The 22,484-nt window shown below is 41.3% G+C and overlaps 1 protein-coding gene and 1 pseudogene across 3 annotated transcripts in view; one reads left to right on the forward strand and one right to left on the reverse strand.

Annotated features, from left to right (window-relative positions):
• SLC16A2 (solute carrier family 16 member 2) overlaps positions 1-22,484 on the forward strand; it is a 116,488-nt gene that overhangs the window by 44,821 nt on the left and 49,183 nt on the right. The window lies entirely within an intron of this gene.
• On the reverse strand, positions 15,976-18,610 carry LOC309652382 (V-type proton ATPase subunit G 1 pseudogene; annotated as a pseudogene). Its single transcript has one exon. The product of its transcript is annotated as a V-type proton ATPase subunit G 1 pseudogene (transcript).

The following is a 22,484-nucleotide window of genomic DNA, read 5'->3' on the forward strand; positions in this document are numbered from 1 at the left end:
CACTTTTTCTCTGTTTTCTCAGTCTTTTCTTAACCAAATCGTGGTGTTCAAGTTCTTCTAAAGGACAGCAATGTGTTGGAAAAGGAGTGTGTGCAGTGTGTGTGTGTATGTGTGTGTGTGTGTGAGAGAGAGACAGAAAGAGAGAGACAGAGACAAAGACAGAGACATCCCCTCCATGCAGCTTGTTTCCAGCTTCGCTTGGCGGTTCCCTCACACGCAGTGCTAGGCAACACACATGGTGACCTACTTTTGTAAGAATGAATGCTCTTTTCGGAGTTACAATCTTCTTTACCTTGCTCCTTGGCCTGGGTTGGATCTGCCACTAAAAGACAGACACAAATATATGGAACAGAGGGTCTGCAGCTCTGGTATCACTACCAAATTAAAGAAATTACAAAGTTGAAAGACATTCTAGCTCTTAGCTTTATGTTGCCGGAAACCACCCCAGAGATTTGAAACTTAATCACTTCCAACTCCTCCTAGGAGAGATTCAGCCTTAATCCCATCTCCAGCCCCATATGGAGAGGCCAGCAGCAAAGGCTCCAAGCTCCTGATTTCTCTAAATCTAACCCTGTGCCCTGCAGTGGCCTTCACTCTCCTACCCTCAGTGGAGTGTGTCTTTCTGAGCCCTTCAGCCCAGGCCAGGCCAGCTCGTTTCATAGCTGCCCCTCTCTCTGGACTCCCTCTTCCTGTCTCTTCTTCTCCCTAGTGGCGGAAACCCCACCTCTGTTGACCCAGTGTCTTTGAAGAGGGTCCGGAGCTGCCCCTCTGAGTTTGGGTGGAGCCCCTCGCAGGCATCCAGAGAACGATTGGGAATCAAGGTTGTTTGTGTTTTCTGGTTCCCAGGCTCCTTTGGGGCTTGAGGTTCTCTTCATTTAAAGTGGTACTTGTACTGAGGTACTTGTTTCCTGGGGAGACTTCTGACTGCTAGTGTTTCACCCAGAGATTTTGGTCCCAGTTTAGTGTTCTTGTCCCAGCATGTCACAACTTTGCTGTCAAGCCTGCTGCAGATCCATGGAGAATGGGCTTCTCTAGAGAGGAGGGGGAGGGTTCACAGGTCTGGAAGACCATGACCAAAGAGAAATAGGACTGAGCAGGGGGCAGAGAAATAGTTGTGCTTAGGACTAGTGTAGCAGGAATTCATTAGGGGTTCAAGACACCTGTGAAGAAACCAAAGAGAAAATCCCATCAAAATAAAATCCCACAGGCTCAACACGGGGATCTGGCCTGGGACTCCCAAAACATTTGGGCCAGCAACTTCTGCTTCTGTCTTGTGAGACCATGTGCAGGTCCCTTCACCTCTTTGTGGCTCAATTTCTCCACCTATCAAATGAGGAGACTGGACTCCATCTCTTTTAGGACAGATAGTGAGATAGTAGCTAGCCTGGGAAAGACGAGATCTGTATGACTCCAGAGATTATTCAGAACCCCTCAGGGACTACAGCAGAGGGAGAGGATTGATGAGGAGAAAGCAAATGAGAAAAAATTGAGTGGAGTTTCCACTATCCCGACAAGAACTCTCATCACACTAGTGCAGCCCTACTTTTATATGATTTACACAATGTGCTTCAGTGTAAGATTGCAATTGGAAAGGAAAAGAGATTCCATGGATTTAGAAAGATTTTAAACTTAAAGGAAAAGAGATTCCATGGATTTAGAAAGATTTTAAACTTTCTAACTTTTAGCTGGGAGTCTGGAAAAGTAAGCTTTTAGCTTTTGTAGCTTCTGTAATGGTGACAGAAATAGAGAATTGAAATAGATATTGAGTGAGCCCAACAACGTCTACTACAATTAACTTTTTTACTCTATATCTAATTACTTTTTTTTTACAGGTTATGAAAGTATAATTGATATACAACAAACTGCATACATTTAAATTTTATAATTTGGTAAATTTTGGCAAATGTATGCACCTGTGAAATCATTGCAGTAATCTAGATAATGAACATATCACCCCCAAAAGTTTCTTCATGCCCTTGCACAGTATATCTTTCCTTCCACCACCATCCCCAGGCAACCACTGGTGTGTTTTCTGTCACTATATATTAGTTGGCATTTTTTAGAATTTTGTGTAAATGGACTTATACAGTATGTGCTCTGTCTTAGAAATTCTTTCACTCAGCATAATTATTTTGAGATTCAAAATAATGTGTGTATCACCATTTTGTTCCTTTTTATTGCTAAGTAGTATTCCACTGTATGGATATAACACAGTTATCCATTCACTTGTTGATAGATATTTTGGTTGTTTCCAGTTTTGGACTATTAAAAATAAAGCTGTTATGAACATTTCTGTGTAAGTCATTTACAAGTGCTTTTTAATTCAACTGATGACTTCCATTTTCAAAATGTGTTTAGCAGAAACTGACTTGGTGAATGTTGCATTTGTGTTTCTCTTTTGTTCTCAATGCTATTTTTGGCAATTTTTGTTGTTGTTGATATTTTACATCCTTTTGATGTTATTACACATTGTTGACCCTGCAGTAGCACTTCCCCAAGTGTGAGGAATGGGTTTCTGAAAACCCATGTAGGAAGAATTTCAGCTGAAAAACTTAAGGCGTTTTGTATAAAAAGTTGTCTTGGTGGGGAAATAAGAGCCAAAGCCCTTGTAAATATTATATCTTTACTAAAACAAACCAATAAATATAATACCAAAAAAGGACAGAATTAATTTCTTTTTAAAGCCACTGGCCTAGATAAAGGCTAGGGTCTTCAGATAGGAGAGACTACAAGTCCATGAGTGGGACAGGGAACACAATCCTAAGATTGTCAGTTTCAGACCTATTGCTCTGCCATTGAGCCAGAGACTATGGCAACATGGAGGGATCTGGCCTTCAGGTTTGGGCTGGCCCATGGCCAGCAAACAGCTGTTGTTTCAGGAAAGGGGTTCAGAGAGAGATTGCATGTGCATCCATGCATCTGTGCATGGGATATAATATCTATCTCATGTCTTCCCTCCAGGACTCCCCAAGGAAATGGCCATACTTTTATTTCATTCTTATTTTATTTTAGTTGATATTTCCTTAACAAAATTTAAAATGGCCTCATGGGACTATTTGGAAACCAAGAATGACTGTCAGTCCAGGCGAGAGTGTGGCTTGAGAAGATTTTGTCACAGTGTGAGAAGGGGCAGCCTAGAATGGGGAATCCAAGCACAAAAACTTTGCCCTGGACTCTGGAGTCCCTGCATGTGTCCCTGAGAATGAATTACTACAGAGAAAGGCAGGAGCAGAACCCCTTAGAAAGCACTGACTCATCAGTTACTGCAGCCCTCCAGGTTCTTGCTGCCCTTGCTCACTCTTCAGATTCTTCCCCTGGGCCTTGAGGCCACTCAGACCAGCTTAAATAGTATTTTTTTGCTATGCTAGGCTGCCAGGGAGGCTGGAGGTAGTGCTCAGCCCATCCTGTAGATTGGAGACAGTGTTTGTTCACCAGAACAGTCCCCACTGGCAGGCAGGAAAGGGCTGGAGAGAGTTGGAGAGAGGCCTAGTGAGGAGCACACTGCAGTTTTCTTCCTCAGCCAACCCCCATACTGAAGAGACAATTCCAGGGAGGTGGGATGCATTGTTCTTGGCTAGCTGCAAATTTCTGGGCAGTGAACAAAGCAGTCCAGAAGCTGTGCGAGGGGAAAAAGATGAGGAGGGGACTAAAAGGGAGGTGGTGGAGGATATCTAGACCAGGAGCCCCTGGGGCTGCCCAGGAGACTGACGGATCTGCTTACAAACATTAGAACTTCCCTCTCCGGCCCTCCCAGACCCCAGGGAATGTGGACTGCTTTGCTCTCCCAGATCAGGAAGAACACGATGTCCTTATCTGGTGGGAGAGGGCTGGTCAATACCACCTCCAAGGAGAAATGAGAAGGGAACCCGGAGAACTGCAAACCCAGCAGGCAACGCCATTGGGAGAAGCCTAGGAAGAAGGATACAGGCTCCATCCAAGGCCCCAGGGTTCCAGGAGTCCGGATGGGCGGTGGATTCAGACTCCGTACTCTCTCACCAATGCTTCAAAGCCATGGTGCTTGGGGCTGGTGTGAATTTTTTACTTTCATTGTCTTTATGAGCTTCTTCTAGACCTCGCTCCTAAAAAGCTACAAATGCCAAACAGCTGCTCAGGCGACAGCATTTTTCCATCCACTTCTCTGACTCCCTACTCACAATTCCTCTCACCTGAATATATTTTATCTGGGATCTGCTGCAGACCCATGCTTCTTCTAGGACTCTCATTCTCTGTGCCTCTCCTCGACACAAAGAAATTGACCCATTGTGCCTGGTGAAAACAAAGTTGCCTTTCCCTGAGTTACTTTACCAAGCTCCAACCCAGTCACAGCCACTCTGAGCACCAGTTCAGTGACATTGGGGACACAATAAAACACTCACCTGGTAGGAGGGGTCTGAGAGTTCTGGAACTTGTGGTTTGGATTGAGACCATAATGTCCTGATCTAAGTTAGGGTTGCCATAGTTCTAGCATGGTTCAGAAGTCCATGGCTTTGCAACAGTACCCAATACTTAGTGATGTGGCCTTAGAGAGGTGTTATAAATTTTAGCCTGGGTTCTAGTTTCTTGGCCCAATTCTGCCAACCCAGATCACTTTATGACCATGGAACCAATCTAGCCAGACATTTTTCCTGGCAAAATGGATGGGTTTTATTCAATTCAACAAACCTTTCCTGAGCACCTGCTTTATTGTGGAGGAACAGGCAATCCTGGAGTGGAGTAGAGGAAACAGGGTTCTGGCTGGTAGTTAAGAGATCTGGGCTCCATAACTGACAGGTCCACTCACTATGTGACTTCAGACAAGTTACTTCTCTTCCTTGGGTCCCAGTTTCCTCATGAGTAAAATTAAATATTTGGATTCCATTAACAGTTCGCAAATTTTTCACCCTTAAAAATATTTCCCCTCCTGGGCCATGTATTTTGCGAGATTTCTTTTTTTTTTTACTAATAAATATATTGATTATGTTATAATTTATTTCCTCATCTTATTAGCCTAAGTCATAACTGCCAGTCAGAACTTCTGACCAGTAAAGATAATGACTGTTATAGCCAAAAAGAAAGAAACTTCACACTTTAGTGAGCATGTGCTGTATGTCACCTTATCCTGGGTCAACCTAGAATTTCTTTGAGGGTTTCAGATTCATTCAAAGACTTCTCTCCTTCCCTCCATTCCCTCTTTACTACCTTATACCATTTTCAGTTAAAAGCTGCTGGAATAGATGGTCACTAAGCTCCCATCAGCCCTTTAGGTGCCCCAGGGAATGAGTCCCTGCTCTCAACTTGCTGCCTTCAAATCTGGCTCCCCAGTTTCTGTGACACTGCCATACTAGCCTTTCAAACTGTGGCTGCTTTGTAGAGTGGTAGGCCTTCTTCTCTGGGTTGTTTCTCCTCAGTTATAAGGCCTCTGTGAAGTATGGGCAGGAACCCAGACAGGCTAGAGGGACGAGGGCAAGGATCCTCACCACAGTTAAGCCAAGCCTGATCTCCAAGTTTCTTTTGGTCTGCTTGCCATTGTTCAGTGGACTGTTCAGATTGTTAACAAAGGGTATGCTTCTTATAGGTTCCTATCTTACCCAAAACAGTATGTTCTCCTGAGATTTGGAGACACAGAGAGCATTGGAAAATATGAAGTACGTTTTGAATTTGAAAGTGGAACACTCCCAAAGGGCAGATGCCAGGTTGAGGGGAGCATGTTTGGCTTAGGGACAGTCCCCACCCTTCCCAGGCTGAACCAGATCACCATATACCCAGGTAGCTCTCAGCCAGAGAGAGAGGTCTAAGGGCTTACCCCTCTTCTCTATTTTCCTGTCTCTGTCTCTGTTCCTCCTCTGCCCACTCAGCCTTAGCTCTATTTAAAGAAAGCTCAGCTGGAAAGTGATAAGGACCCTTAGAGCAAATGTTTTCAGAATCCTTCATGATATAGGCAGAGAAACAAAGATCTAGAAGAGTAAGGGACTTGACTTAGGCCTCACAGCAGATTAGTGGTAGATCTGAGAACTGAAGTCTAGGGCTATGGGTTGAAGGGAAGCTTCTAAAACAGAGAATATCCTAAGTTAAGAGTGTGTGGGGCATGCAGAAAGCAGATCAAGACCCATACTCTGGACTTTGTGGCCACCTCTAGGGTTGGTTTGCTTTTGACCTGGTAGACTCCTGGCACTGGCACCAAAGTATCTCTCAGAAACAGAGATGCCACCTCTGAGTAATTCTTTTGGAGCTTGAAAATTGTGCATATTTAATTTTCCAAAAATAAAATCTTAGTATAGGCGAGACCCTGTGGGAACAAGGATCAGGGCAGGCCCTGAGAGAGGCAGCTCAGAGAAGACAATTGAGAAAGCCCCCAGTGACAGCCTTTGCAGACTACACAGTTTACAAAAGCCTAACTAACTGGTATTCTTGCCTTCTCCCATATATTCTACAGACTGACCGTTGTCAGGACATGCTCCATAAAAATGAAAATCTGACCTTGTCAGTTCCCAGACCAGAAACAACTCATGAATCTCCACTGACTTGGTGAGATTTGATCCAGACTCCTGAGCATGCCATTCAAGTTCCCAGGCTGCTTTCCCAGGCTCATATTTTTCCGCCAAGCACCTACCTAAACCACCCACACATACCTTCTCCATTCACACTGTATCATTCGTACTTCAAGCCTCCAAACCATTTGTAATTATTTGATTATCCTTCAGGACTCAACTCAAAGATCACTTTCTGTTCTATTAAGCTTTTTTTTTTTAAATAACAGCTTTATCGAGACAAAATTCATATGCCATACAATCATCTCAGCAAACACTAATCTACTTTCTGTCCACATGTCTTCGCATGTTCTGGACATTTCATATAAATGGAATTATACAATATGTGGTCTTTTTGACTGGCTTCTTTCACCTAGCATAATGTTTTCAGGGTTCTCCTATGTTGTGGCATGTATCATTAATTTATTCATTTTTATGGCTGAATAATATTCTATTGTATGGATATATCACATTTTGTTTATCCATTCATCAATTCATGCACAGTTGGGTTGTTTCCATTTCTTGGCTATTATAAATAATGCTGCTATGAACATTTGTGTTCAAGTTTTTTTTTGTAGACATATATTTTCATTTGTCTTGGATATATACCTGAGTAGAACTATTGGATTATATGATAACTCTATGTTTAACACTTTAAGGAACTGCCAAAATATTTTCCAAAGCAACTGAATCATTTCCCATCCCCACCAGCAGTGAATGACGATTTCAATTTCTCCACATCCCTACCAACATTTATTTTACTTTTTAATTATTATTATTGTAACCATCCTAGTGAGTATCAAGTGGTATCTCTTTTTTTCTTTTGATTTACAGTTCTGTAATGATGTTGGGCATGTTATCATATGCTTATTGGCCATTCATATTTCTTCTTTGGAGAAATGTCTATCTAAATATTCTTTTTGCCTGATTTTTTAAAAGGCTATATTTTTTAGAGCAGTTTTAGGCTCACAGCAAAATTGAGTGGAAGGTACAGAGATTTCTCATATACCCCCTGCCCCAACACACACAGAGCCTCCCCTACTATTAACATCCCAAACCAGAGTGATACATTTATTACAATGAGTGAACCTACATTCGTACATCATCAGTGCCCAAAGTCCATAGTTTACATTGTGTTCACACTTCGTATCAGTACATTCTATGAACTCTGACAAATGTCGAACTCCACAATTAAGTATCATACAGAATAGTTTCACAGCCATAAGAATCCTCTATGCTCTACCTATTCCTCTCTCCTTCCCCCTGAACCCCTGGCAACCACTGATTCTTTTACTGTCTCCATAGTTTTGCCTTTTTCAGGCTGTCATATAGTTGAAATTACATGGTATGTAGCCTTTTCAGATTGGCTTCTTTCACTTAGTAACATGCATTTAAATTTCCTCCATGTCTTTTCATGTCTTGATACTTCATTTCTTTTTAGCACTAAATAATATTCCATTTTCTGGATGAACCACAGTTTATTTATCCATTCATTCACCTGCTGAAGGACATCTGATTGTTTCCAAGTTTAGGCAGTTATGAATAAAGCTGATATAAACAATCATGTGCAAATTTTTGTGTGGACATAGGTTTTTTGATTCATTTCCTTAAATACCAAGGAGCGCAATTGCTGGATCATATGGTAAGAGTATGTTTAGTTTTGTAGGAAACTGCCAAACTGTCTTCCAAAGTGGCTGTACCATTTTGCATTCTCACCAGCAATGAATAACAGCTTCTGTTGCTGCACATTTTGGCCAGCATTTTGTGTTGTCAGTGTTTTGGATTTTGTCCATTCTTATAGGTATGTAGTGGATCTCGTTGTTTTCATTTGCAATTCCCTAATGACACATGATGTGGAACGTCTTTTCATATGCTTATTTGCCCTCTATATATCTTTAGTGAGGTGTCTGTTCAGATGTTTTGTGCATTTTTTAATCGGGTTGTTCATTTTCTTATTGTTGAATTTTGAGTTCTTTGTATATTTTGGATAACAAACAGTCCTTTATCAGATATATCCTCTGCAGATATTTTCTCCCAGTATGTGGCTTATTTTCTCATTTCTTGACAGTGTCTTTTGCAGAGCAAAAGTTTTACATTTTAATGAAGTACAGTTTATCAATTCTTTCTTTTATGGATCATATCTAAAAAGTCATCACTAACGAATTCAAGTCCACTTTTATATAACACTATACTGCCTCATGAGTAGTGTAAGTATCTTATAAAAACAAAATAATCCTAATTCTTCCTTGCTGTCCCTTCTATCATTGCTGTCATTTATTTCACTTATATGTAAGTATACATAATTGAACGCTGTTGCTATTATTATTTTGAGCAAAAAATTGATCTGTTAGATCAATTAAAAATAAGAAAAATAAAGTTTTTATTTTACTTTCGCTCATCTGTTCTCCAATGCTCTTCCTTTCTTTATGTAGATCAAAAGTTCTGACCTATATTGTTGGGTGGGCCAAAAAGTGCCTTCGGTTTTTTAAGTAAAAATAGAAGACACATTTTTCATTTTCGCCAAGAACTTTATTGAACAGTGCATTCACCCTTTTGTTCCACTACCTTCTGCCATTTTTCAGGCAACTTCATAATTCCATGTTCCCCAAACTTTTTATCTTTTTGAGCAAAGAACTGTTCCAGGTGCCTTTTACAGTCTCCAGGGAATTGAAATTTTTTCCATTAAGAGAATTTTGTAAAGACTGAAATAAATGGAAATCCGAAGGTGCAATGTCTGGTGAATACGGCGGATGAATCAGAACTTCCCAGCCAAGCTGTAACAGTTTTTGCCTGGTCATCAAAGAAACATGCGGTCTTGCGTTATCCTGATAGAAGATTATGCGTTTTCTGTTGACTAATTCTGGACGCTTTTTGTCGAGTGCCACTTTCAGTTGGTCTAATTGGAAGCAGAACTTGTTGGAATTAATTGTTTAGTTTTCCAGAAGGAGCTCATAATAGAGGACTCCCTTCCAATCCCACCATATACACAACATCACCTTCTTTGGATGAAGACTGGCCTTTGGTGTGGTTGGTGGTGGTTCATTTCGCTTGCCCAGTGATCTCTTCCATTCCACATTGTTGTATAGTATCTACTTTTCATCGCCCGTCACAATTGGTTCTAAAAATGGAACATTTTCATTAAGTTTCAGTAGAGAATTGCATGCAGAAATATGGTCAAGAAGGTTTTTTTCGCTTAACTTATGTGGAACCCAGACATCAAAGTAATGAACATACCCAAGCTGGTGCAAATGATATTCAGTGCTTGATTTGGATATTTTGAGTATGTCGGCTAGCTCCTGCATGGTATAACGTTGATTGTTCTCAATTATTGTTTCGGTTTGATCGCTATCAACTTCAACTGGTCTACCCGACCATGGAGGATCATCCAGCAAGAAATCTCCAGCACGAAACTTCGCAAACCGCTTTTACACGTTTGATCAGTCACAGCACCTTCTCCATACACTGCACAAATCTTTTTGTGTGTTTCAGTTGCATATTTACCTTTCTTGAAATAATAAAGCATAATATGCTGAAAATGTTGCTTTTTTCTTCCATCTTCAATATTAAAATGGCTATACAAAAATTCACCAATTTTGTTTATTTTTTTATATATTTTTAAAATTTATTTATTTTTTCAACATCTTTATTGGAGTATAATTTCTTTACAATGGTGTGTTAGTTTCTGCTTTATAGCAAAGTGAATCAGTTATACATATACATATATCCCCATATCTCTTCCCTCTTGCGTCTCCCTCCCTCCCACCCTCCCTATCCCACCCTTCTAGCTGGTCACAAAGCACAGAGCCAAAAGACAGCTAGGTGCTACTAGAGCCATCTTAAGGAAAAAACCGAATGAAACTTTTGGCCCACCCACTATTTTCCTTCTCGCTGAAGAACTTCTTCTAACATTTTTTTGCACGGCAGGTTCACTGGCAACAAATTCCCTCAATTGTTATTTTTCTGAGAAAGTATTTCTCCTTTACTTTTGGAGGTTAATTTCCCATGGTACAGAATTCCAGGTTGGTGCTATTTTTCTCTCAACATTTTAAATATTTCACCCCACTTTCTTCTTGCTTACATGACTTCTGAGGAGAAGTCAGATGTAATTCTTATCTTTTCTTTAGGTAAGATAATTTCTTTCAAGATTTTTTTTCTTTATCTTTGATTTTCTGCAGTTTGAATATAATATGCCTAGGTGTTGTTTCGGGACATTTATTCTGCTTGGTGTTCTCTGAGTTTCCTGGATCTGTGATTTTGTGTCTGACATTAATTGGGGAAATTCTCAGTCCTTATTGCTTCAAATATTTTTTTCTGTTCCTTTCTCTCTTTTGTCTCCTTCTGGTACTCCCATTGTGCATATGTTACATCTTTTGTAGTTTTCCCTCAGTTCTTGGATATTCTGTTCCATTTTTTCCAGTCTCTTTTTCTTTGCTTTTCCGTTTTGGAAGTTTCTATTGACATATCCTCAGTCTCACTGACTTTCCTCAACCATGTCTAATCTACTAATGAGCCTATTAAAGGCATTCTTCATTTCAGTTACACTGTTTTTTTATCTCTAGCATTTCTTTTTGATTCTTTCTTAGAATTTCCTTCTCTCTGCTTACATTGTCCATCTGTTCTTGTATGTTGTCTACTTTGTCCATTAGAGCCCTTACCATATTATTAATCATAGTTTTTTAAAATTCTTGGTCTGATAATTCCAACAACCCAGCCATATCTTGTCTGGTTCTGATGCTCACTCTGTCTCTTTAAACTCTGTTTTTAGCTTTTTAGTATGCCTTGTAATTTTTTGTTGAAAGTCAGACATGATGTACTAGGTAAAATGAACTCTGGTAAATAGGCCTTTAGTGATGTGGTTGTATGGTGTGGTGGGGAGGGAGAGAAAGCATTTTATAGTCCTATCATTAGGTCTCAGTCTCTTAGTGCGCCTGTGCTTCTGGGCTGTGAACTTCAAAAGTATGTCTCAGTTCTTTTTCCCCTTTAGGTGGGACAGGATGGCTAAAAGGGGTTGATTGGGTATTTCTCTTCCCCCAGGTCAGTTAGACTCTGATAACAGCTCAACAGTTTAGGCTCTGGTAAAATAGTTTCTCTTGTGGACAGACCTTGTTAAGAACAGAATGCTCTGATATATTTCAAAATAGCTACATTTCCCCCTCCCCTTGCTAGAAGCATGGAAGAATTTTTCTCCAGTCTTCACTGTGAGAACCTGGTAGAGCTCCTGAGGTAAAATTCACAAAAGCGTTGCCCCCCAACCCCCACCATGACAGGCTCCCCTGGAGTTTTTAAGTCTCACACTTGTCCACACTGAGCCTCCAGCAATTTGTCAGTTACAGTTTAGGTTTTCTTACCCTGATGCTTGTTTCATGGAATTTTCTGCTCATGGGTTTCTGCTCTAGTAAGTTGTGATTCTCTGTATTCAGCTGTCTGTCTCTATAATTTTTAGTATAGTAATTTGCCCTGTGACCTCACTTCGCTAATGAATCTAAGAAGAGTTGTTGATTTTTTAGTTTGTTCAGCTTTTTATTTGTTATTAGGATGGAGTGATGACTTCCAAGCTCCTTACATGCCAGACCATAAAATCTTTGCCTATTTAGAATGGAGTCATTGGGACTTCCTTGGTGGTCCAGTGGTTAAGACTCCACGCTTCCAATGCAGGGAGCGTGGGTTCGATCCCTGGTTGGGGAACTAAGATCCCACATGCCACGCATGGTGTGGCAAAAAAAAAAAAAAAAAAAAAAAAAGGAGTTGTCTTTTTATTGTTGAATTGTAAGTGTTCTTTATATATTCTGGATACTCAGCACTTTTCAGATAAATGATATGCAAATATTTTATCCTATTGTTTTGGTGTCTTTTCACTTTCTTGCTGGTGTCCTTTGAAGCACAAAAGTTTTTAATATTTTATTGTGCTAAAATATACATAACAAAATTTACCATTTTTAAGCATATGTTTCAGTGGTATTAAGTACATTCACATTGTTGTGCAAGCACCACCACCACCCATATCCAGAACATTTTTTATCTTCCCAAACTGAAACTCTATACCCTTTAAATAATAACTCCCCATTTTCTCCTCCTCTGACCCCTTGGCAACCAACATTCTACTTTCTGTGTCTATGCATTTGATTACTCTATGTACTTCATTATAAGTGAAATCATACAATATTTGTCCTTTTGTAACTGGTTTGTTTCACTTAGCATAATGTCTTCAAGGTTCATCCATATTGTAGCATGTGTCAGAATTTCTTTTATTTTTAATGTTGAATAATATTCCATTGTTTGTATATACAACATTTTGTTTATCCATTCATCCATTGATGGACATTTGGGTGTTTCCACATTTTGGCTATTGTGAACAATGCTGCTATGAACATGAGTATACAAATATCTTTTTAAGTCCCTGTTTTCAATTATTTTGGGTATATAACCCAAAAAATGTTCTTAATTTTCATGAAGTCCAGTTTATCTACAGTTTTCTTTTGTTGCTTGTGCTTTTGTTGTTATATGTAAGAAACCATTGCCTAATCTAAGGTCATGAAGATTTACTTCTATGCTTTCTTTTAAGAGTTTTATAGTATTATTTCTTACATTTAGGACTATGCTTCATTTTGAGGTAATTTTTTATATGGTGTGATGCAGGGATCTTACTTCATTCTTTTGCATGTGAATATCTAATTGACTCATCATCTTTCATTGAACAGACTACTTTTTCTACACTGAATTATTTTGGCACTCTTGCAAGCAGTAAATTCACAATAAATGTAATTTTTCTGGACTTCCTGTTTTATTCCATTAATAGATGTATCTATCCTTATGCCAGTACTACACTGCCTTGATTATTGTAGATTTGTAGCACATTTTAAATCAGAAAGTGTGGGTCCTCAACTTTTTATTTTTCAAGTTTTTTTTGGCTATCTGGGTCTCTTGTATTTCCATGCAAATTTTAGGGTCAACGTGTCAATCTTTGCAAAAAACAATGCAGCTGGGATTTTGATATGGAACCTGTAGATCAACTTGGAGAGATTGCCATCTTAACAATATTAAATCTTTTTACCTATGAAGATGGGATGTATTTTCATTTATTTAGGTTTTCTTTAACTTCTTTCAACAATATTTTATAGTTTTCAGAGTGTAAGTTTTATACTTCTTTTGTTAAATTTATTTCTAAGTAATTTATGTTTTGATGCTATTGTTAATGGAATTTTTTCTTAATTTCATTTTCAAATTGTTTGTTATTGTACAGAAGTACTACTGATCTTTGTATATTGATCTTGTATCCTGCAACCTTGCTGAGCTAGGTTATTTGTTTGAATAGTTTTTTCTTTTTTTTGGTAGATTCCTCAGGATTTTCTATATACAAGATCATGTTATCTGCAAACAGAGATAGTTTTATTTTTTCCTTTTCAATCTGGATGCCTTTTATTTATTTTTCTAGCCTAATTGGCCTAGCTGAAACCTTGAGTTCAATGTTGAACAGACATGATGACAGCAGACATCCTTGTCTTGTTTCTGATCTTAGGGGGAAAGTAATCAGTCTTTCACCAATATGTATGTTATTGCCCTTGGGTTTTTCATAAATCACCTTTGTCAGGTCAAGGAAGTTCCCTTCTATTCCTCATTTGTTGAATGTTTTATCTTGAAGGAATGTTGTGATTTTTCAAATGCCTTTTCTGCATCTCTTGAGATAATCATGTGTTTTTTTTCTTTCATTCTATTGATACAGTGTATTACATTGGTTGATTTTCAGATTTTAAGTCAATCTTGCATTCCTGAGATAAACCTCACTTGGTCATGATGTATAATCTTTTTTTATATATTACTGTAATCAATTTGCTAGTGTTTTGTTGAGGATTTTTACATCAATATTCATAAGAGATATTGGTTTGTAGTTTTCTTCTCTTGTGATGTCTTTGGCTAGCTTTGGTATCAGGGTAATACTGGCCTCATGAGTTGGGAAATGTTCCCCCCTATTTGTGGAGAGTTTGTGAAGTTTGGTATTAATTCTCCAATGTTTGGTACCATTCACTAGTAAAAGAATTTGGCTTAGGTTTTTTATTTTTGAGGATGGGAGAAGTATTTCAATTACTTATTCAGTCTTTTGTTATATCTCTATTCAGGTTTTCTGTTTCTTCTTGTATCAATTTTGGTAGTTTGTGGTTTTGTATGAATTTGTCTATATCATCTGTTATGTAATGTATGAATTTGTCTATATCATCTGTTATCTGCTTTTTTTGACTTGTCTTTCCTAACATGTAACCTCTACCCTATGAGTAGAGGTTTTGTATGAATTTGTCTATATCATACAACTGTTCACAGTATTCACTTATGCTCCTTTATTTCTGTAAGGTTGTAGTGATATCCCCTCTTTGTACTTAATTTTACTAATTTGAGTCTTCTCTCTTTTACTGTCTTGGTCCATCTGGTTAAAGGTTTGCCAATTTTGTAGATATTTGCAAAGAACCAACTTGTGGTTTTATTGATTTTCTCCACTTTTTATTCTCTATTTTATTTATTTCTGTTCTAGTCTTAATTTTTGCCTTCCTTCTGCATGCTATGGGTTTAGTTGGCTCTTCTTTTTCTAGTTTCTTTAGCTGGAAAGTTCAGTTCATGATTTGAGATCTTTACTTTTTAAAATTTTTTGTTGAGATAAAATTCACATACCATAACATTTGCCCTTTTAAAGTGTACAATTTGGTGTTTTTAGTATATTTCCAATTTTTTCCAACCAATACCACTCTCTAATTTCTGAACGTTTTCATCACCCCAAGAAGATTCTTCCTAGTAGCTATCTCTTCTCAACCTCTCCATTCCCCAGCCCCTGGTGACCAATAGTCTACTTTCTGTCTCTATGGATTTGCCTATTTTGGACATTCCATAGCAAATTTTCTTTTTGACTTTTAAATGATTATTAGTACACTATCAGTACACCAAGTAGTGACATGTAACAAGTTCTTGAATTCTATCATCTAGTAATTTTAAATAAGAGAAACCAAAAGCAGCCCAATACTAGTACCCATTGTTCTAACTCTTAGCCAGAAAGGACTATTTTAAGGCTGGCTGTTCACATAGGTTACAAGTAACTATTTACTACTTTTTCATAGATAAAGCCCCTGACCTTCAAGAAAGATTTAGGGAAAAAAAAATATTTAATCCCTTTCTTTCTTAAGAAAATTGTTTTTCTCTTAAACTATATCTAAGGTCATAGGAAGGAACCTTCATGATCTAACTATTGAACAAGTAGAGTTGCAACATAAAGCTATGACTTAAAATTTAAAAAAAAAACAACTATATCTAAGAAAGAAAAAGTCAGTGTTCATAATATGCCACTTGAGTGAAAAGGCATAGGAAAACAGACAACATATACCCATTAAGTTTCTAAGAAATATGAGGTAAAAAGATAAAATCTTTGGATAGGCTATAAGTTTGTACAAAGAAGCTACGACTGCTATTCTGCAAAAAGTGAAGGGACCTATTATATAATATACAGAAATAATTTAATGCCTTTTCACAAGAATATAACCCAAGCCTTGCTAAAGCCTCATATTCTATGAAGGCATCTAAAATGCCAATCCACGGCACAGCGCTTTTGCTCTTCCCCTATCCGTTTATGTGGTAATTCTCATGGATTTCTGGCCGGATGTCACAGGCAAAGGCCAAGAGGTTATCCAGGACTTCATCCCTGTTCTGCCGGAAGTAGGTCTGAAGGATGCTCATCTTCTCCTGGGTGTCCTTCTCCACTTCAGTGCTGCAACTGCCGTGGGATCCCAGAGCCGCAGCTTCCTTGGCCTTGAAATCCTTCTCCCTCTGCAGGCGGTACTGTTCAATTTCAGCCTGGGCCTCTTCTTTGGCCTGCTTCAGCCTCTGGTTTTTTCGCTTGCGGGCCTCGGACACCTTCTCGGTGGCCTGCTTCTCGGCCTGGAGCAGCTGCTGGATGCCCTGCGACTGACTGGCCATGGCTGCGGCGGTGTCTCCGAGACGCCACAGACAGGCCTCCATAGCAAATATTTTTGATTGACAGTTTTTTCCTCTCATCACTTTGAATATGTCATCCCACTGCCTTCTGACCTCTATTCTATTTGGTAGAAGTCAGCCATTAATCTTATGGAGTTTCTCTTGTCCATGATGAGTCATTTTTCTCTTGCTACTTTCAAGATTTCCCTTTGTTTTTGGCTTTCAACATTTTGATTATGGTGTCTCTGGGATGTCTCTCCTTGTGTTTATCCTCTTGTTATTTGTAGAGCTTCTTATATGTGTAGATTAATGTTTTCTTCAAATTTGAGGAGTTTCTATTATTTTTGAGTATTCTTTCTTTCTGGAATCTCACTGCATGTATATTGGTGGGCTTACTGGTGCCCCACATTTCTCTGAGGCTCTGTTCATTTTTCTTAATTCTATGTTCTCAGTGTTTTTCAACTTGCATAATATGTATTGATCTACCTTCAAGCCTGCTGATTTTTTTCTTCTGCCACCTTAAATCTACTGTTGAGCTCCTTGTTGAATTTTTCATTTCACTTACAGTACTTTTCAACTCCAGAATTTCCATTTGGTTCTTTTAAAAATTTTCTGTCTCTTTATTGATATTCTCTTTGTGATTAGAAATTGTCATCATGCATTCTTTTAATTCTTTAAACATGATTTCATTCAGTTATTTGCAAATATTTATAATAGCTGCTTTGTCTTCTAAGTCCACCATTTGGCCCCCTCAAGACAGCTTCTAGTGCCTGATTTTTTTCCTGTTTATGGGTTACACTTTCCTGTTTCTTGCATGTTTCATAACTTTTGTTGAAAAATATACCTTAACAACTCGAGCTACTGTTACTGGCTTTTCTGGACTAGGTTTGTGAAGTCTATTTCCTGCAGTATACCACCTCCTCAAAAGTCGCATCCATGGATATGTACACAGCATCACTACTACCAGTGATTACTGTGCTTTCAAATGGAATCTCTGTTTCTTTCATTGAGACTCCCATTTAGCTTCTAACTGATCTATCTCTAGTGGTATCACACCCAGCTATTAGCCTCTACTAATTTCTTCTTAATTCCACTATTTTTTTTTAAATCATGCCTGTGGGCATAAATTATTCCATAATCTGATCCAATTAAAGTTGCTGCTCCATTGCAGGGGCAGGGTGTTATCAGTCCTTGAGGCTTGCTCAGACCCTAGAATAGTTCTTCTTAGTTCTTTCCCTGGTTCTGTCTGTTAAACTTCTAACTGGTCTAACATTTTACAGTTGCTGCTAAAATTCTGAAGCTCCAAGTCCCCTCTTAATTGCTCAACATCAAGAACTTCATTGTTTCTGATAATACCCTTTGGCAAGAACTTCTCTGCTCTCTTTTCCACATAAAGTTAGTCCCATTAGGGAGAGCTAAAGGGGCTTTCACATTTTAAAAGTCTGTCTTTCCTCTGGATGGAAACTTCTGCTTCACTGTGCTTGAGCTGGAGGTGGGGAGAGCATCCCACATCTACCAGAGTGACATCCCAACTCTATGAGCAGGGTGCTAGGCAAGACGGTAGCTACTGCTTTTTTTGACTTGTCTTTCCTAATGTGTAACCTCTACCCTATGAGTGAATTAGGGCAGAGGTTATCAGAGACAATATTCTACATGCCATGTCTGGAGTAGAGCTCTCACCATACCAGTAGGAGCTGGGTGGTAGAAAGGCTCATCAGTCCTCTTGGCCCTGCCTGTCTGGAACAAAGCTTTTGCAACACAGAGCTGAAGGAAGGATGAGAGATGCCTGTATCCTATCCATCCAGGAATCAAACTGTAGCCCAGTACTGGGACCTGGAGGAAGACAGAGGCCCCTATTATTGGCCACACTCACCTAGAATAGAGCTTATATTACACTGAGCAAGAGAGGGCAGAGATGGGAGCAAGTCATGGCTCAAATGCCATGGACTCTTGCTGTTCTTACCAAGATTTATTAGAGTATTTTGAATAAATGCTGCTCCATTTGCTATATGACATTAGAACAACTTCTTAATATATTTAAGAGATTATACCAATTATGGTTTTTTCACTAGAAAATGGGTCCACAAGGCTTATCACATCCCCATTCTAGAACTGGAACCCTCTCTGTTAAGTTTGTAAACACCCCACCACACTCCCCAACACAGACATAGACTCTTCTTTCTGACCCAAGAGCTCATATGAGCAGGGTAGTGGGAGAAGCCTGGACTCTGGGGCAGGAATTGGATCCAGGACCTCTTTGTAAATTTGTCCATCCTAGTGGCTTCTTCCTTAAGGAGGCTAAAGACCGGGCTAGGGGTGGGGGATCAGAGGGCACCAAGTCATGGTGAGGCCCCACCCATTCTGTCCCTTGAGTAGCGGCAAGAGGTAGGAGGTGGGCCTCACAGAAGAGAGAGGCTACGTGTCCCTACAGCAGGGCAGATTGGGATGACTCCCTCGGCTCCTCCGGGAAAGAGCCACAGGAAGACAGACTTGGGCCATGTGGGGCAAAGCACTCTCTGTGGAAAAGATACAGAAAGGGCTGTTGCAGGAGGAAGTGAGCTCCCTGTCATCTGGGGGTTATTATCTAAGCGGAGGGCAGCGTGTCGAGGGGCCTCTGTCATTCAACAAGAGGTAGGACCCCAGGACTGTTGGGGGCCCGTGGACCCTAAAATGCTCTGATCGTCCCATCTTTGGAGGACAAACCTTGCCCAATCCTGTCTGGCCTGGTCAGGTGGCTCAGAAACACCCCAGGGACTGCAGGCCTTTTCTGGGGTTTCAAAAAGGAGCAGCATTAGCATTCATTAGTGCTCTAATTGGCATCTTAATTGGCAGTTTCACTCTGGTCTTTTGGTCTTTATAATGGATATCTGGTGCCTAGCCCTCCCCCAGCCACCCCACCCCCAACCTTCTCCCTAGAGATCAGCCCCCAGCTGCACCTCACCTTCCCTTCACCTCCACCCGCTTGCACCGCATGCACCGACAAAGGTTGGAGGCAGGGATGAGCTTCCCCAGGGCATCTGCATTGTACCTTCTCTCCCTCCCCCTTTCAGTGAGCTCAGGAAATTGGTTTTAATCCACCAGGCTCCAGTTGCTTAGCAACGGAAGAGCCTGCTCCTAACAACCAGGAGCCACAAAGATGCTGCAGAGAAAGGGGGCTGTCTGGGCCCTGCTCCGGCTCAGCTCCTGACTACTGCCTCCCTGATGTTTTTTTTTTCTCATTGAGTACAGCCAGCCTTCCTCTCTCAGATGCTGGGTCTTGAAAGGCTGATCTCTGGGGCAGCTGCCTGACCTCACCCCCTATCCTGCCTGCCTAGAGCTTCTCTGAATCCCACCTCCCAGGCCAGCAGGAGGTAGTTCATGATCATAGCAGGGTGGCTCTAGGAAGGGCCCTCACTCTGTCTCTCCGAGGTCGCTGGCTATGTTGCTTCTTCCAGTCTGGCCTGGTGGGTGGGAGTAGAGTTGATCTCGCTCGGGTGGCCTCGGCCTGCAGAGGCTTGAAGCAGGGTTTCGGTTCCCAGCCAGAGACTGAAGTCGGGCCGCAGCAGTGAGAGTGCTGAATCCTAGCCACTAGACCACCAGGGACCAGTGGCCAGTAACGAGGCCCTGGCCCATCAGCTGTGTAGAAGTGAATATCCACAGAGAGACAGAAAGTAGTGAAACAAGTGTTTATTAGCAGGAAGAAGAGTACATGTGAGTAGACACACACGGGTGGGCTCAGAGAGAGCCACGCCCTCGTGGTAGTTTGAATCGCTTATATGGGGCATTTCTTCCGGGTTTCCTTTGGCCAATCATCTTGCTTTGCCTGTCTCTGAGTCCGTATTTGGTTTATCTCAGGGTCCTCCCATGCGTGCACACGCATCTCTTAGCCAAGATGGATTCTAGTGAAGAGGCCTATGGGTAGGTTGACATCACTCCCTTTTTGACCTCCAAGGAGCCTCTGCACATGTGTAGTCGGGAAGGTCTCCTTGACCTCGAGAACGAGAAATATGTGGTCTTTGTCTCTGTTTACCTGGGCAGGGCTCAGCTCCTCCTCCTCTTCCTGTTGGAGTATCTGTCCTCAGGGGACCAACTCCAGCTGCTCAGCCTGGGGCCCATCTACCTCCTGCCTCAGAGTGGGCCAGGCTCCTTTTACCCTGGATGAGAGCAATTCCTGCCCAGGGTTGGGGGGTGGGGTGTGCACTGTAACCCCAGCCCATCTGAGCCTGAAGGGAGGCAAGGTACCACACTCCCCGGGCTTCTAGAGATCAGGAAGTTGCGAGTCAGACGTGGGCTCAGGCCCACACAGCCTTCCAGTGAGAGCTGGGTCTGAAGCAACGCCAGAGCACAGGGCTCCCCAACACAGTCAGCGGCCGTGAGACTGCCAGGCCGCTGCGCAGCACCGGAGGCTTCCGCCTTCCCTCCCCAAAAGACGGCGGGGACAGAACTCTCCACCCCCAGGGGGAGGCCTGCTGCCCTCCTGCCTTCTGGAATGGCCCCAGCAAAGGGTGATCACCAGTGGAGAATTTCCATTTGACGAGCTGCTTTCCCAGAATTGTTTTGAACTCAATAAGAGCTCAGGAGCGTCCCCCAGGGGAGGCCTGTCCGAAATTCTGACTCTGAGTGGGTGCTAGTTGGTGTCTTACTTAATCGCAGACCTCACTGGTCTTCACAGGAGGGAGGTGCACATGTGTGCACCCCCACCCCGCTCCTTCGGTGGGGCCTCAAGCTCTGACAATGAGGCTGCCCCCAGGAATAACCCATGGAAAGTGGGGGCTGTAGGAAACCAGCGTCCAACAAGGGACCCCGCCACCGCATCTATCCCCCTGGGCCAGGCCGCTAGGCAGGGACAAGCCTTCCTCTGGGCAGCTTCTTTCTGCCCTCCCCCCTCCTGGCTTCTCTCCCTCCCTTTCCCCCTTTCTCCCTCCCAAGCAAAGGGCTTCTGGCTTCTGGTTTCCATTGCCTGGCAACCAAACTGGGCTGCCACAGGCTGAGAGGAGCAGCACAGATGCTGCCTAATGAGGGGGCTGAAACGAGGGGGCGAAATCACTGTCTCTAGTCATATGTCGCTGTTGCTCACAAAACAGATACCAGGCTTTTCTTAAATTTGCGATTGTTGTTCTCTGTAATGAAGAGTCTTCCAAAGGCAGACAGCTAAGCCACATTTGGGTAAACATCTCCTTGATCCACCCTTTTCTATTTCATATTAAAAACTTTTTGTTGTGGAAAATGTCAAGCCTATATACAAGGAGAATAGCATAATGAGGCCCCTGTGGACATCACCCAGCATCAACAATTATCAACCCCTGGCCAGATATCACATCATTGTTAACTGCATTTCCGTATCTAGCTTTGAAACATGAGAACTCTCTTCTTAACAGAACTACAGTGTCATTAGAACACCTAAAGTAATCATCAGTAATTCCATAATCTCATCAAACATCCAGGCAGTGTTCAAACTTCAAATGCCTCATCAATATCATGAAGTGCTGATTGTTTTTTGGTTTTTGTTCTGATTTCACGGTTTATTTGAGTCAAGGTCTAAATAAAGGCCACACGGTAATGTAGACGTTCCCCTTTCTGAACACTTTGGGGGAGAAAAAACTTTTCTCCTACTCTCTCAGGTTCAGTACCTAGGGCCTGCGAATGAAACTGATAAAAGACAGACTAACGGGAGAAAGAAACAGAGTGTATTTACATGTGCAACTTCCATATACACAGAAGAACTCAGTGATGGCGACTCAAAGGAGTGGTTGGAATTTGGGGCTTATATACCATCTTAATAGATGAAGTGGGGGAGAAAGGCACTTGCCAAGAGTATAAATGACTTTTTGGAAAGATACAGGGATTTTCAGGAGAACCGACACTTGATGAGAGAGGCTGTAATGTTTGTCTATACAGGTGTGAGTGGCCTTTCTATCTTTTCAGGGCCACAAACTCACTTGGGGAAAAGATTTGGCGTAGACTTTATTCACAGTCTACCTTCCGGGAGTAGATCCGCCCTGAGAAGGAATTTTTGGCAGCCTCGTTTCCCAGAAGTTGCTGTTTTTAGTC

Source organism: Balaenoptera physalus (assembly GCF_965194825.1).
Source record: "Balaenoptera physalus genome assembly, chromosome: X".
Lineage (NCBI taxonomy): Eukaryota > Metazoa > Chordata > Mammalia > Artiodactyla > Balaenopteridae > Balaenoptera > Balaenoptera physalus.